This window comes from Rhamphochromis sp. 'chilingali' (assembly GCF_963969265.1).
Source record: "Rhamphochromis sp. 'chilingali' genome assembly, chromosome: 21".
Classification (NCBI taxonomy): Eukaryota; Metazoa; Chordata; class Actinopteri; order Cichliformes; family Cichlidae; genus Rhamphochromis; species Rhamphochromis sp. 'chilingali'.
In genome coordinates this window covers 14021651-14034940 of record NC_137949.1, presented here as the reverse complement: position 1 = coordinate 14034940, position 13290 = coordinate 14021651, and positions in this window count along the sequence as shown.

The following is a 13290-nucleotide window of genomic DNA, read 5'->3' as shown; positions in this document are numbered from 1 at the left end:
CTGTGTCTCCTGTACAGTACAAAATGCGTTCAGCTTGTCAAATTTAAATAAAGCTTCGATTGCTAGCAGTGTGACTCTGAAGTGCTGAACTGTATGTTTGTAAGTTTTCTCACCAACAAACACAACAGTGTCGACGTAACATTTTGCACTGTCAAAGGTAGCACCCAAAAGATGGAGGAAGATGCTAACATCGCACAAAAAGTTGGACATCTGGACATGCTAGAGGAGGGAGGGTAGAAGTTACCGTATTTTTCGGATTATAAGGCGCATTAAGTGAAACCAAACAGTCAGCTTGTCTGTTTCCATGTTCTGGACCTGAAAACAGGGTTTGATCTTTTGTTTCATTCGATAATACTGAACTTATTTTTCCATGAAGTACATTTATAAAAAGTATTTATAAATGCGCTATATGGCAATGCAACTTTGCGAACAGTCTCAATTCAGCTGAAGCTGAAAAAGGGTAAACAACCACTGAAACCTAGACGCCACTCTAAGATGCTGGACTCTGGTCTTCTTTATGGACGGTTACATAAACTATTTTTTAGTTTATGTAAAATCCTTTTTAGCATGTCTGCACAGTCGGGGGGAGTACTTTTTTAGCCAGGAAAAACATTCCACTGTATGTTGTACCAGCTATAAGTACATGTGACAAATAAATAAAGAATTGAATTGAATTGAACTTTGAGGGTGTTAAACAAGAGAGAAAAGTATGAAAATGTCCATGCCTGTCTGAGGAAAGTGTATAAAGTGTGTAGCCTTAAAACATCTATAATAATTATAAAAAAAAAAAAAAAAATGAAGCTGGCTACTTAATGGATTTCACCTATCGCGGGTTATTTTTTGAACGTAACTCCCGCGATAAACAAGGGACCACTGTAGTGACAATACAATGGATTTGAAGTAAACAGCTTTTAATAGCACAGGAAATACAGTATTTGTTGGCAAACAAATCAATTATTAATATTTCAAGAAATCAACTCTTGTATTTTAAATGGTTTCTTACTGAAGATTTTTCTTTGATGGCATTTGAATACATTTGAAATTGACAATAATCTCGCTATAAGGAAGTCTACATTATTAGTGGTACAGTTTCCATTCCCACATTCCTGTAAATTCAAATAACCTCTTCTGAGTTTTTGGTCGGTATAGCATTAGAAGGTATTATCGGGAGCTAACATGTTATTTATACCTATCTCTGCTTTCTACATGAATGCCCAAAAGATAAACATCATAAGCTCATGCTTACCAGAGACTGAAATGTTCTTCATATTGATAATTTATAATATGATGCTAATTGAAGAAGACCAGTAATGTCAATAGTTTGCCTATATTCTTTTTGTTTTGTTTTTTTACATTCACTATAGACCTAATTAAGCAGCTCTCTTAACCGGAGCATAAATATAGTAAAGGACCCTGGGCCATGAGGTGGTTGTCAGCCAGCACAGTGCAGTCATTCACAGCTGTTGCATTAAACAACATGGCAGAGTCAGCTGACAAAGCAGAGCAGACAAGCAGAACATACTCCTGAGCTGAACCACAGGAGAAAATGTATTATTTTACAAGAGAAAATGGTATCTAAATGCTTCCAAGTGAAACATACAGCTGCACCACCGCCTCACTTGGCTCTGAACAGCTGAAGCTAATTTCTTGTGCAACTGTGGCTTGTGAAGATAATAATTCTGCTGTAGATGGATCCAATATCACAAGAGCTTGCATGTAACCCATTTAATACTACAATAGACGCAACCTTTTTGGTTGGGGTCAGCTTGGAAACGGTGAATTAACCCTTGAAAGCTCGAGTTCAAGAATGGATACTTGCACAGATTTGACTTAGTGGTTTTAACTTATTTTGGCTGTAGTAAGGGTTTGTCTATAACACAATCAATACTTGAATAAAATCGCACAGTAATTCCTGTAACACAACACAGGATGACACATGTGTAGATGCTGTGCATGCAACTTTTTCTTTAATTGGTGGTGTTTTAAATGCAATCTATCCTATATGTGCACGAGTAAAGTGGTAATATCCACATTAGCAGCCAAAAGAAAACTTTTTCAGAAGAATACAGTGGGTTCACTGGAGGTCTTGTTATGTAAGTTTGTTTAGCATGCTTTTCTTGATGCTTTGTTAAATGTTTCATTTGAATTCCCATCAGATTTGATCTTGCTTAGCTTTCTTTTATTTACATATTTCATTTTTTAGTGCACTTGCAGTGTATTTGTTTGTTATTCAAGAAAATGTATTTAAAATCTTATGCCTGCATATGTGTTGCTCCAAAAGGACCTGGTCATTGACTTTGTTTCATGCATTGTGGTTTTGGAACAGTTTATTTAATTTTATTTTGAGGGTATTTTTCTTCAAACACTGCAAAGATACACTAAGGGACTGCCTACCAGGTTATTGTCCTACAGAGGTGCCAACAAGTAATTATTAACTAATGAATTTTGTTTTGTTAGAATCTGCATTAATTACATTTTCTCCTAATATTTTCATCCTTCTGTAACTTTGTGTTTAACATCACAATGCTGTAAAGTGTGAATAACTCCCTTGGGCATGGCAAGTTTATATACAGGCCTCCAAATGTCATTTGACATTAGGACAGCCCTAAGCCCTCAAGGTCTCTGAAGGAGTGCACTTCAAAGTGTGTAAGTTGGTACACTGGGACTGCGCACGCACGCACGCGCACACACACACACACACACACACACACACACACACACACACACACACACACACACACACACACACACACTCTCATCTATCGTAGAAACAAGGCAAGGTGAAAACAATCAAGGAGTCACAGGAGGAAATAAAAGAAACAAAAGAATGGATTAAATTAAGTAAGACACAAAAGAAAAAAGAATTACTCAAATACAGCAGGAAGTGGGAACAAAGGACGACTAGTTACTATGTTAGAGACAAGAAGGGGAAGAGACAAAGAGACAAAATTAAACTACAGCAAAACCAATAAACCAAGACATATAGCATTTGTAAGCAAGCACTGGGTTCATTTATATGTTTCTGCATGTCCATTAACATTAAGTTTGATCTCCAAATCAAATCTGCAGTTAATACTGAAGCTGTTGACTCAAATCATTAATTTGACAAAATGCACAGTTAATAAAAAAGTAAACTGAGGACATTTCAGACCCTAATTTGTTATAAGAACCTCTTGGTTCAGTTTAATGTAATACCTGGCCTGATTTTCTTTTTTTTTTCTCTTGTTTTTTTAACGCTGCAGTCTGGCCAAAGAAAAAGTCACAAGAAAGCAATTAAAATATATGATTCATATCAGTTCACGGTGACAGATTTGGCTTGCGGGCCCTGACTTTCAATATTTCTGGGAGAATTCACTGCATCGCATAACAACATGACCCTGAGTTCAAACTTCCCTGTAGAGAATGAAAGGATCCTCCTGGAACCAATTGGATTAACAGGAAGACAGGGGATTACATTTTCTTAACCAGTGAAACACCTACAAAACCTGTTTTGCATATAGACGTTTATAGGAGCGTGAATAATGTTTCATAAGCTCCCCATAGACTGCTTTTCTAAACACAGAACCACGTTTTGATGTCAGTGATTTAGTGGGATGTGGACAGCTGATCTGGCAATGGTAGCATGCTATGAGCACTACAGTAAGACACACACATACTTTAAACTAAATCTGTCTTATATTAGTTCTTTTTTTATTCAGATTTAGGTCAGAGGTTTAAATGCTTGTCAAAAACCAATTAAATACATCAGGATAAAAAATAAAAACATCAGCATTTTTCATCATATATATCAATATAGGAATATTATTTTATTGACTCACTCAAGACTTTAAATATCTCTAAGGTAGGTCCAGAAATTTTGTTCATGCCAATACACAATGTACTGTACACAATTCAAGACTTTCAAGACTAAGAAATTCTGAAATGCTAAACTCTTTCCAAACTTGGAGTGATTAATACAATTATCTTTAATACTCACTGAGAGAAATACTCAAACATGTCTTTTCTTTGACCATTAAAGCATCAGTCCCTCACCTTTATATAACATCATATAAACAAGTGAATATTAGTTGCTGAGCTCACTACAAAGTGAGTCAATGACTTGTACACTCAAGTGTTACTCATGTGTTTACATCCTGATTTAAAGCACCTTTGGCTTTTGACAGTACAAAAGCATGCCAGTGTTCAATGGTGACTCTTATCTGATTCAATTATCACCAACTAGGCCTGAAATTTTCACAAGAGCCAAACTGTTTCTCACATCACTACATGTGCAAACACAGAGACACACATTATATTAGAATAATGCCAATGTTTATAAGCCGCACAAAGCTCACATGATGTGCATGACAATACCTATAGCAGCACATAAAAGACAACAACGTTGTAACTAGAGATGGACCGATCCGATATTACGTATCGGTCCGATACTGACCTAAATTACTGGATCGGATATCGGAGAAAAATAAAAAATGTAATCCGATCCATTAAATATCACGAAAGCACCTCACAAAACTTGCAACACGCCGTAACTCGCCTCAGAACGTCGGAGCAGTATGCATCACGTGATAGAGCAGCTGTGGCATGCGGGACCTGTCGGTGGTCTGGATAGCATTTGGAGCTTCGCTAGCAACCTGGCATTTCATCTCCGACAAAGTTATCCCCGAGAGAAGTAAAGCAAGTGTGTAAGTCCATCTCTGAATGTTTGTAAAGCATTCCCACGTTAAGCTTAACGAGCGACTGCCTCTCGCTCTCCGGCTGCTACTTCAATCGTGAAACTGCTAATGATCAGCTGATCGGCTTTTCTGTCGCGAGTCTCTCTTGTTTGTTTTTGGTCCACTTTGCGCCAGAAAGAGCAAACCAGCGGCTGAACAACAGCAGCACGTTTAAGCTTGATAAGCTGTTGTTAGAATTGATTTAATATTTCTTTCTACACCAGGATCTTTTTCTACGTAGCTGACGGCTGGTAACTGTGCAGGGGCGGATCTAGCAAAGTTTAGCCAGGGGGGCCGATAGGGCATTAACTGGGAAAAGGGGGCACAAAGACATACTTTTCTTTCTTATTCTCATTTAAAATGTCTAGCTTTTAATAAATAATTATCTGACACCCAAAGTTTTAATTTGATGTAAAATGAATAGAAGTCAATTACTGTATATAGTGACTATTAAGTCTAATATATATACCCTAGTAAGCTATAGTACATTTTCCTTTGGGAAGGTACCATCTGTGCAGTCTGCAATTTTGTTGAAGAAAGATGTTGAATCTATTTAATATTTCTTGAAAAATAATTGATTTCTGTGCATTTTTTTTCACACTGCATCAAATTAAGGTTGATTACGTTGATTAAGCATCATGAGGTGGAGCGTGAGGGGTGGTTCCCTATTTTTTATTTATTTATTTTTGTTGTTGCTGGGAGTTGGAACCCTATTAGTTAGGTTGCTTAATATTTACGCTAAGTACTCTTTAAAATACCAGAATAGGGAGGATGGTGTAGGTCTAAGTTTATTAGATTGATCAGTATTGCTGAACTATGAAATATTTTTTTTGTATACAGGTATAACAGAATAGCTTTAGTGTAGTTGTTGTTTTAAACTTGAGTATGAACTTGCAGACTTGCAAAATGCAGCAAGATATTTTAAAAAACAGTTTTGTTGATTAAAAAACACTATATCGGATTCATATCGGTATCGGCAGATATCCAAATTTATGATATCGGTATCGGTATCGGACATAAAAAAGTGGTATCGTGCCATCTCTAGTTGTAACCAACATTTCTTCATTTTTAAACAGACGAAAATGCAAAAACATCCAAAACTAAACTTTTCTGCAAGCAGGAAAAATCATTAAAATAATTTAACCATAAGACATGAAAATTCGAATAACAGATGTGACTGTTTTTGAATGTTTGATTGCAGACAAGTCATCGTTCTAAGAGGAGTTTTGAAATACCCTTGAGGTAGCACTGATTTCATAGGTTTTAATGAGCGCTACTTCACTGGTGAGTAGTGACTAACAGTGGTAGGTAAGGATGGTTTGGAAATGTACATATCTCGACATTTCTAAACATCTGGATGTCTCACTGATGGATTTGTCATGACACATCTGATACGGAAAAAACTGTTTTAATTTATTTCAGCTGCAAAATTTGAAGAAAGTGAAATAATGAACTGATCTTTAGGCAAATGTTTTAATTTATTGTATTCTTTTCCTGTTGTTTATTTCTTACTCTACATGAACTTTAACTCTTTGAAGATGACATGTACATACAGTAGTGTCATGGTTCCTCAGCTCTCCCTGGCTGACGTCATCAGGTTTTCTCTTCCCTTACTGGTGATCATTTGTTGTTGTCTGGGCGGGACTCGTTCTGGGTTCCCACACTTGCCTCTACCCGCCTGAGGAAACCACCCCACCTGTCTCCAGTGATCTCATCAGGAGCCACTACTTCTCTGAACTTTGTTGAACCACCTTGTTAGTGAAGCCCTGGCTCTTTCTACTTGTGTTTTGCTTCGAATACTTACCATGTGTTTTTCTTTGTACAGAGCATTCCTGGATTCCCTCCCTGGAGCCTGACTGAGTTGTGAGAGAGTGTATTGAGCTGAAGAGAGTTGAATCCCTGGAGGCCCATTCCCCTTGCATGTTGTAAATAGCATGTTTTGGTGACCATTGAACTAAATACGCTGTACTCTGATTCATCTGAGTCCTGCTCTTGAGTCTACTCCTTCCAGTATACGTGACACGTAGTGTGCATAGAGGCTTTGTCTGGTCTCACCTGACTTGCTGGTTTGCACATGCAGATCAATCACTCTCCACTGGTTCATCCAACCACTCTTCATTAGATGGCTGTCTAGTTTTTATTTAACACTAAATTCTCCTTAAGATTTCAGCTGTCTTTATCTGTAGACCTACCTGTGGTTTGCTCCTTCTGCTTCAAATCTCTTCCCTTGAGCCATCACCAACCTTTTTTCTCTCTGTCTGGATTACCCTGCCTAGTCTCTCTACACCCTTTTTCTGACTGGGATAAGTCAAGTGCTCTTAAACCCCTTTAATTATTCAAAATGGGGTACCATGTATGTGTGTCAATTAGCATCTTATTCGTTGCTGTTCCCATCCTTTATCATGCTTACGGCATAAATTTTGCAGTATTCATATATTGCAGTAGCTGCCCAACCCACTAGACTTCATTGTGAAATAGCACTTATAGGACAAGCTTAAGAAACTAGCCTACAAACAACTAGATGCTCATGTGGAGCTACACTGAATGAATCAAATGTGCAAAGCAGAGACGAGCAGCAGCGTGTGAAATGAAGCCAGCACCTGACGCTTAGCTGACTGAATTGGTTAGAGAGCTAAATCTTAAAGGGCTGAGTGAACAGCATGACTACTCATCTGTAACTGGCACCAAGGTTTTTCCCCACCGCAGAGGATTTTGACTTTTTTTTCTTTCGTAGCTGTCCTAACATTAAATTAACAAGCTACTTAAAACTGGCTCGTAACTGATTTGCTTCATCAATCCAAGCACTCCAGATTTACTGGGTCTACAATTAGTTTTTTTTTTTCTTTAAACGAGCATTTGTTTATGATCTAAGTGTTCAGGTTTAAATGTCTAATAATAATCTGTAATTGGCACCTGCGCGCACACAAATATTCTTAAGTCATAGACATTTTTATGATTATTTCCACATGATGCTTCAGCTCTTAAAATCACAGGCGCCATATCATCTCTTTTCGTTTAATTATCAGAGCTGATTTAACACTAGCATTTACAAAGCTGTGCATCCTGCAGAGTTAATTTCCCCTCAGAACTATTATAGTGTCAACTGTGAAAAACTTGTGTTTTGATTAACACTTTTCAGCAGTGCCACTAATATCATCTGCTGTTAAAACTAGGAAATGCATTTGTTATGCTTCTATTTGCCTTTTAAGACAAATACTTTGCAGGGTTCTAAAAGGAGAAGTTTCATCTATTACTAGTTATATTTGGATTAGAGGTACAAAGGTTTAGTTTTAGTGAATGTCAGAAATGCTACACTGCAGAGAGTGATCATTTGTGTAAATGGAGTATTAGAGGATAGATTCATTAAAACAAGTCTAACATAATTTAATTTCTGAAAGAGGAGATTGCATCTGTGATTCAGTGTCTGCGGCATGCAGGTGTGGAGTTTGCTGCATGGCTATAACAGAAAAATGTCTGTAACGCACTTAATCAAGGCTGTGTTACTTTAACACCACAATCTAACAGGAGATGTTATTGAGGGTAGTTTAGTTTTCCCACTATAGTACTATTCTCACATAGTGTTTCTTTCAATGTCCTTCTGCTCCATTAAAGACTTAAAAGACCTGGGTGACCTTCAATTTCCAGCTTCTGAATTCAGCTAAAACTGAGGATATTGTACTCTGTATTAAAACTGTTAGAAATATGGGGTCTAACCAGACACGTACTCTGGATGGCATCATCTTGGCCTCCAGTAACACTGTGAGGAATCTTGGAGTCGTTTTTGACCAAATATGTCCTCTAATGTGTATATTAAACAAATATGTAAGATGCTTTCTTGCATGTTTGCAGTATCTGTAAAATTAACAACATCCTGTCTCAGACTGACGCTGAAACTAGTTCATGCATGTATAACTTCTAGGCTGGACTACTGTAAATCATTATCATCAGGATGTCCTAAAAACTCCCCGAAAAGCCTTCACTTCATCCAAAATGCTGCAGTGAGAGTACTGACAGGGACTAGAAAGAGAGAGCATTTCTCCCATATTGGCTTCTCTTCATCATTTTAAATCCAGACACACTGACATACAAGGTCTTGAATAATCAGGGCTCATCTCAGCTTAAAGACCCCACAGTACAACTCCTGCATCTAATACACTGTAAACACTGCCATAGTTACACCTTTTGGCACATGCTCTTTTCTACTCTGTAATATTCTTGTCAATGTTCTTGATATTTGAATCATTCTTGAATCTCCTCTGTTGATTTTTGATATTTATAATTGAGTGATTTGTATATATTAGTGCTACTTCTTAAATAAGATAAGATAAAACTTTATTAATCCCTCGGATGTGGGTTCCTCTGGGAAATTTGGTTTCCAAAAGCACAGCACTGACAGAAGTTATAGAACGTGAGCAGAATATTATATATATATATACACACATACAGAGACATATATAAATAAAATATACGAAAGGGATAAATAGAATAAATAGGAATAAGAATACAAGGGAATTGCACATTTCAAGTATTGAAGTCTATTGCACCGTTGACTATTAACAAAAAGTATTGCACAGTGAAGTGAAGAGAAGAGGCACTACAGCTTAGTTGTTCCCCCTCCTTTGTCCTCCTGTTTCCCCTCTCTTTCCCCTCCAGAGAGGAGTTAAACAGTTTGATGGCGTTTTTAAGTTTATAAGTCTGTTGGTTCTTGTCTTTGGGAGAAGCAACCTGTCACTGAACAGACTCTTCTGGTTGTTTGTGGCCGTGTACAGAGGATGCCCAGCATTGTCCATAATGTCCAGCAATTTTCTTTAGTGTCCTTTTCTCTGCCACTGTCACCAGAGTGTCCAGCTTCAAGCCGACAACAGAGCCAGCCTTCCTGATCAGTTTTTTCAGTCTGGATGAGTCCTCCTTTGCTGTGCTGCTCCCCCAAAAGTATTCCACCAACTACTGACTGGTAAAACATCCTCAGGATCTTCCTGCAGATGTTAAAAGACCTCAGCCTCCTGAGGAAGTACAGTCGGCTTTGGGCTTTTTTTGTACAGGTGCTCTGTGTTGCATGACCAGTCCAGTTTGTTGTCCACCCACAGCCCGAGGTACTTGTACTTGTTGACCACCTCCACCTCCTCCCCCTCTATTTGAACCGGCAGTGGGCCTTCTCTGGACCTCCCGAAGTCCACAATGTGTAAAATCTGTAACATATTGTATTGTTTTAATACTTTAGTCTGTTACTGTTACTGTCTTGGAGCAACTGTAACCCACATAATTTCCTCAGGGATTAATAAAGTATTCTGATTCTGATTCTGAGTACCGTGTCACCCTTCGCTCTCACACTGCAGGCTTATTTGTGGTTCCTGGGATATTTAAAAGTAGAATGGGAGGCAGAGCCTTCAACTTTCAGGCCCCTCCTGTGTGGAACCAGCTCCCGGTTTTGAAAGTCAATCTCTACTTTAAAGATTATCAAAAAAGAAAGTTTTAATCCTACAGCATATAGCTGGATCAGGTGACCTAGAATCCTCCCTTAGTTACGCTGCAATGTGCTGGGCGCTTCCCAGGATGTTTCTTTACTCACCTTTTTTTTTTTTTTTAACTTACTGTGTTTATACACTCCGCATTTAATCATTAGTTTTTTTAACTTCTCTGTCCTTCAAAGTGTGACTTTTGCCATGTGTTTACAAATTGCATTGTATTGAGATTTTACACAGACATTTATTTTGTTCGCAGGATTAATCCTAATGACTATTATGATCTAACTACTAATGTAATAACAGCATAACAACATAAGATCCTGTGAAATATCTCAACATCTATGATACAAAACTTTGATCAAATCATGATACTCAAGAGGATGGAGGTATTACGCTGACTTTTCCTCCAATACCTTGAGTGTCATGGTCCTGGGTCGTGCGACCCAGTGTTTTGTGTTTAACCTAATTTTAATGATTATCGTTTATGGTTTGTTTAGGTTCACTAGGTAGTCCAGCCAGTTGTATATATTAAGTCTCCCTTGCCCTTCGTGTGTTTATGTCTGTGTGTCTTGTATTGTCAAGGTCATGCTGTCAGTTATGTCATCTCCCCTGTACTACGTCTCCCCGGGTCATGTGTCATGTCTAATCTCCATGTTTCCTGTTTTACTTTGAAAGCCTGTATTCACTGTCAGTGTATTCAGTTTCACTCCTCCTGTCCTGTCGTTAAGTTCATGTGTGTCAGCTGTGTGCCCATGTGTGGCCACTTCCCCTGATCATCCCTCATGTGTATTTAGTCTCTGTGTTTCATACAGTCTGGGTCGCGTCGTCTGTGTTCCCACCCCCTGTGTTCCGTATCTCCAGCCATAGCCGTTCCATAGTTTATGTCCAGTTTAGGTTTCTGTTGAGTTATACTCTTATGCTGCCCTCACTCTGGTTTGTTCCTTTTCATCAGCCATAATAAAATGCTCGCTTTTGTTTAATCCACTCCTGTATCTTCGCTTGTGTTCGCACCTGGGTCCACCACACACATTTCCGCACGGTCTGCCTCCGCAGATCATGACATTGAGATGAGATGAAGATTTGTCATTTTGACAGAAAAATCATATTAATTACTATTTTGTTTGCATTTGGATTCCCAAATTCCACTGTGTCTCCTAACTTGGTGTTTGAGAATATGTTTCACTCCTGCGGTTTGCTTAGAAATCCAAACATCACCTAGGTAAGTGTGAACATGAGTAGTGTCAAGGTTGAAATTATGCAGGCTGAAGCTGTGAAACAGTGCTATCGCCCAGTTATTATAGCCAAAGTAAAGTGCAGCTTTTTCCTTCATGGTGATGCTCTTAGGAGTGTATACAGTACATACTGCACTAAATGCATTAAATGTCTGCAAAGGACAAAATAATGTGAAGCAGTGAAGACCCATTTGTTTCCCCTTGTGTTACTTGAATTGCTTGCTATCGCTCAGAGGCCTGTTATCCATGTGTGTAAAGGAATACAAGGCCAGTACACAGCAAGACATACTAAACAACATTTTGTTTGTCAGCTGTCTTTTTAATTTTGATATGATGGGTTCGATATATTCTTCCTGACAGAATGGCAGTGTGTTACTAATTAAGTCCACACAAATAGACGTATTGAAGCTGTTGCAGATCCAAGGCCTTCTAAAATTGACTCCATCACTCTCAGTTTGGTCCTTAATCCAATGGACAAGAATCTGTTCAAACATTATAGTAAATGTTCAAACATTATAGTAAATGTTTCGTTTTGGATTGTTTTGGCATTGTCATGCGTGGTTTTACTTTTGATTCAAATGTTGTACAACAGTAATACAAAGGCAAAACTGCCATTGCTGTTATAAAAGTTTCCAACTTCAGAGCAAAGTTATGGTTGGAGTTCAAGATCAATTCCTTATCCAGTCTCAGTGAAGCTTTTAATTCCAGCATGTATAGTTCAAAGATAAAAAGGGAAGGAATTCAGAAAATCATCGTTCTTCAGTTAGTTTTAATGCAGGTAGATGAATTCATTTTAACAGCATGTGCAACCTGAACATATGTTTGGCTTATTAATGACTGATATGCTGAAATAAACTGACCTTCACCCCTGAGATTTCTCAGGATTTCTCATGGGGAAGTCCGGTTAAAATTAGTGACCTTAATGCTAATGCTGTAGTAGAATACAAATTTGAGACCAAAAGTTTAACTGAAGCCTGAATTTTCAAAACTTCTGAAATCAGCTAGATTGTTCTACTAGATCAGATTCAGCACTCCATGGTTCTATAAGAACAAGGTTTATTGATAAACTGTTAATGTTATATTTATGGGTCCGAGTAACGCTAAAACTAGGAGCGTCAGTTCTTAAAATGTATATATAACATTGTACTGCCAAAAAATAAAATCAGGAAATAATAATAAATCAACTTCATTCTTTTTTGCCTTTGCTTGTTTGTATGATGTTATACACTCCAGCCAATTTTTGCAAAATAAGAGATAGTAGATTGAACTAATATCAAAAAATCCCCAACTTTTTAGATTATCTGCAACTTAAGTTAGAAGTGATGTCTTTTTGTAATGATAGTCTGATGTTAAAATATCTTTAGGTTTCTGCAGTTCCCTAGTTTTTCTTGTCTCAAGTGAATGGAAAAATTCAGCTTTACAGCACCAACAATGCTGACATATGATTATGTTTTTATTTTGTTTGTTTGTTTGTTTGTTTTTAACAGTGGTACGTAAACAAAATAAAATCCAAGTTATCTTTAAGTTAAAGTGACCACTTCCTTAAGGAATTCTGTTTTCATAGCATATGTAACCTGGGTGGTGCCTGTACAAAATCAATGCAATTTTAGTGTCAGTGGGATATGAAAAAGATATAAACCTGTGGATATCCAGTGCTTAAACGACAAGATCAGGGCTTGAGGTTAGATTGTGAGCATTCATATATAACCGGCTTCTCTCTCACACACACACTTTAAAATCTCACTGTAATTATCATGCTTCTCTCAAACACCGTCTCTGCATAATCCCTTCTCTCGTGGACTTATGTGAATTAATTTCTAATATAACAGAATAAAAATGTAAGTTAAGCTTATGTTTTCATGGACTTCCTGAGATATTCTT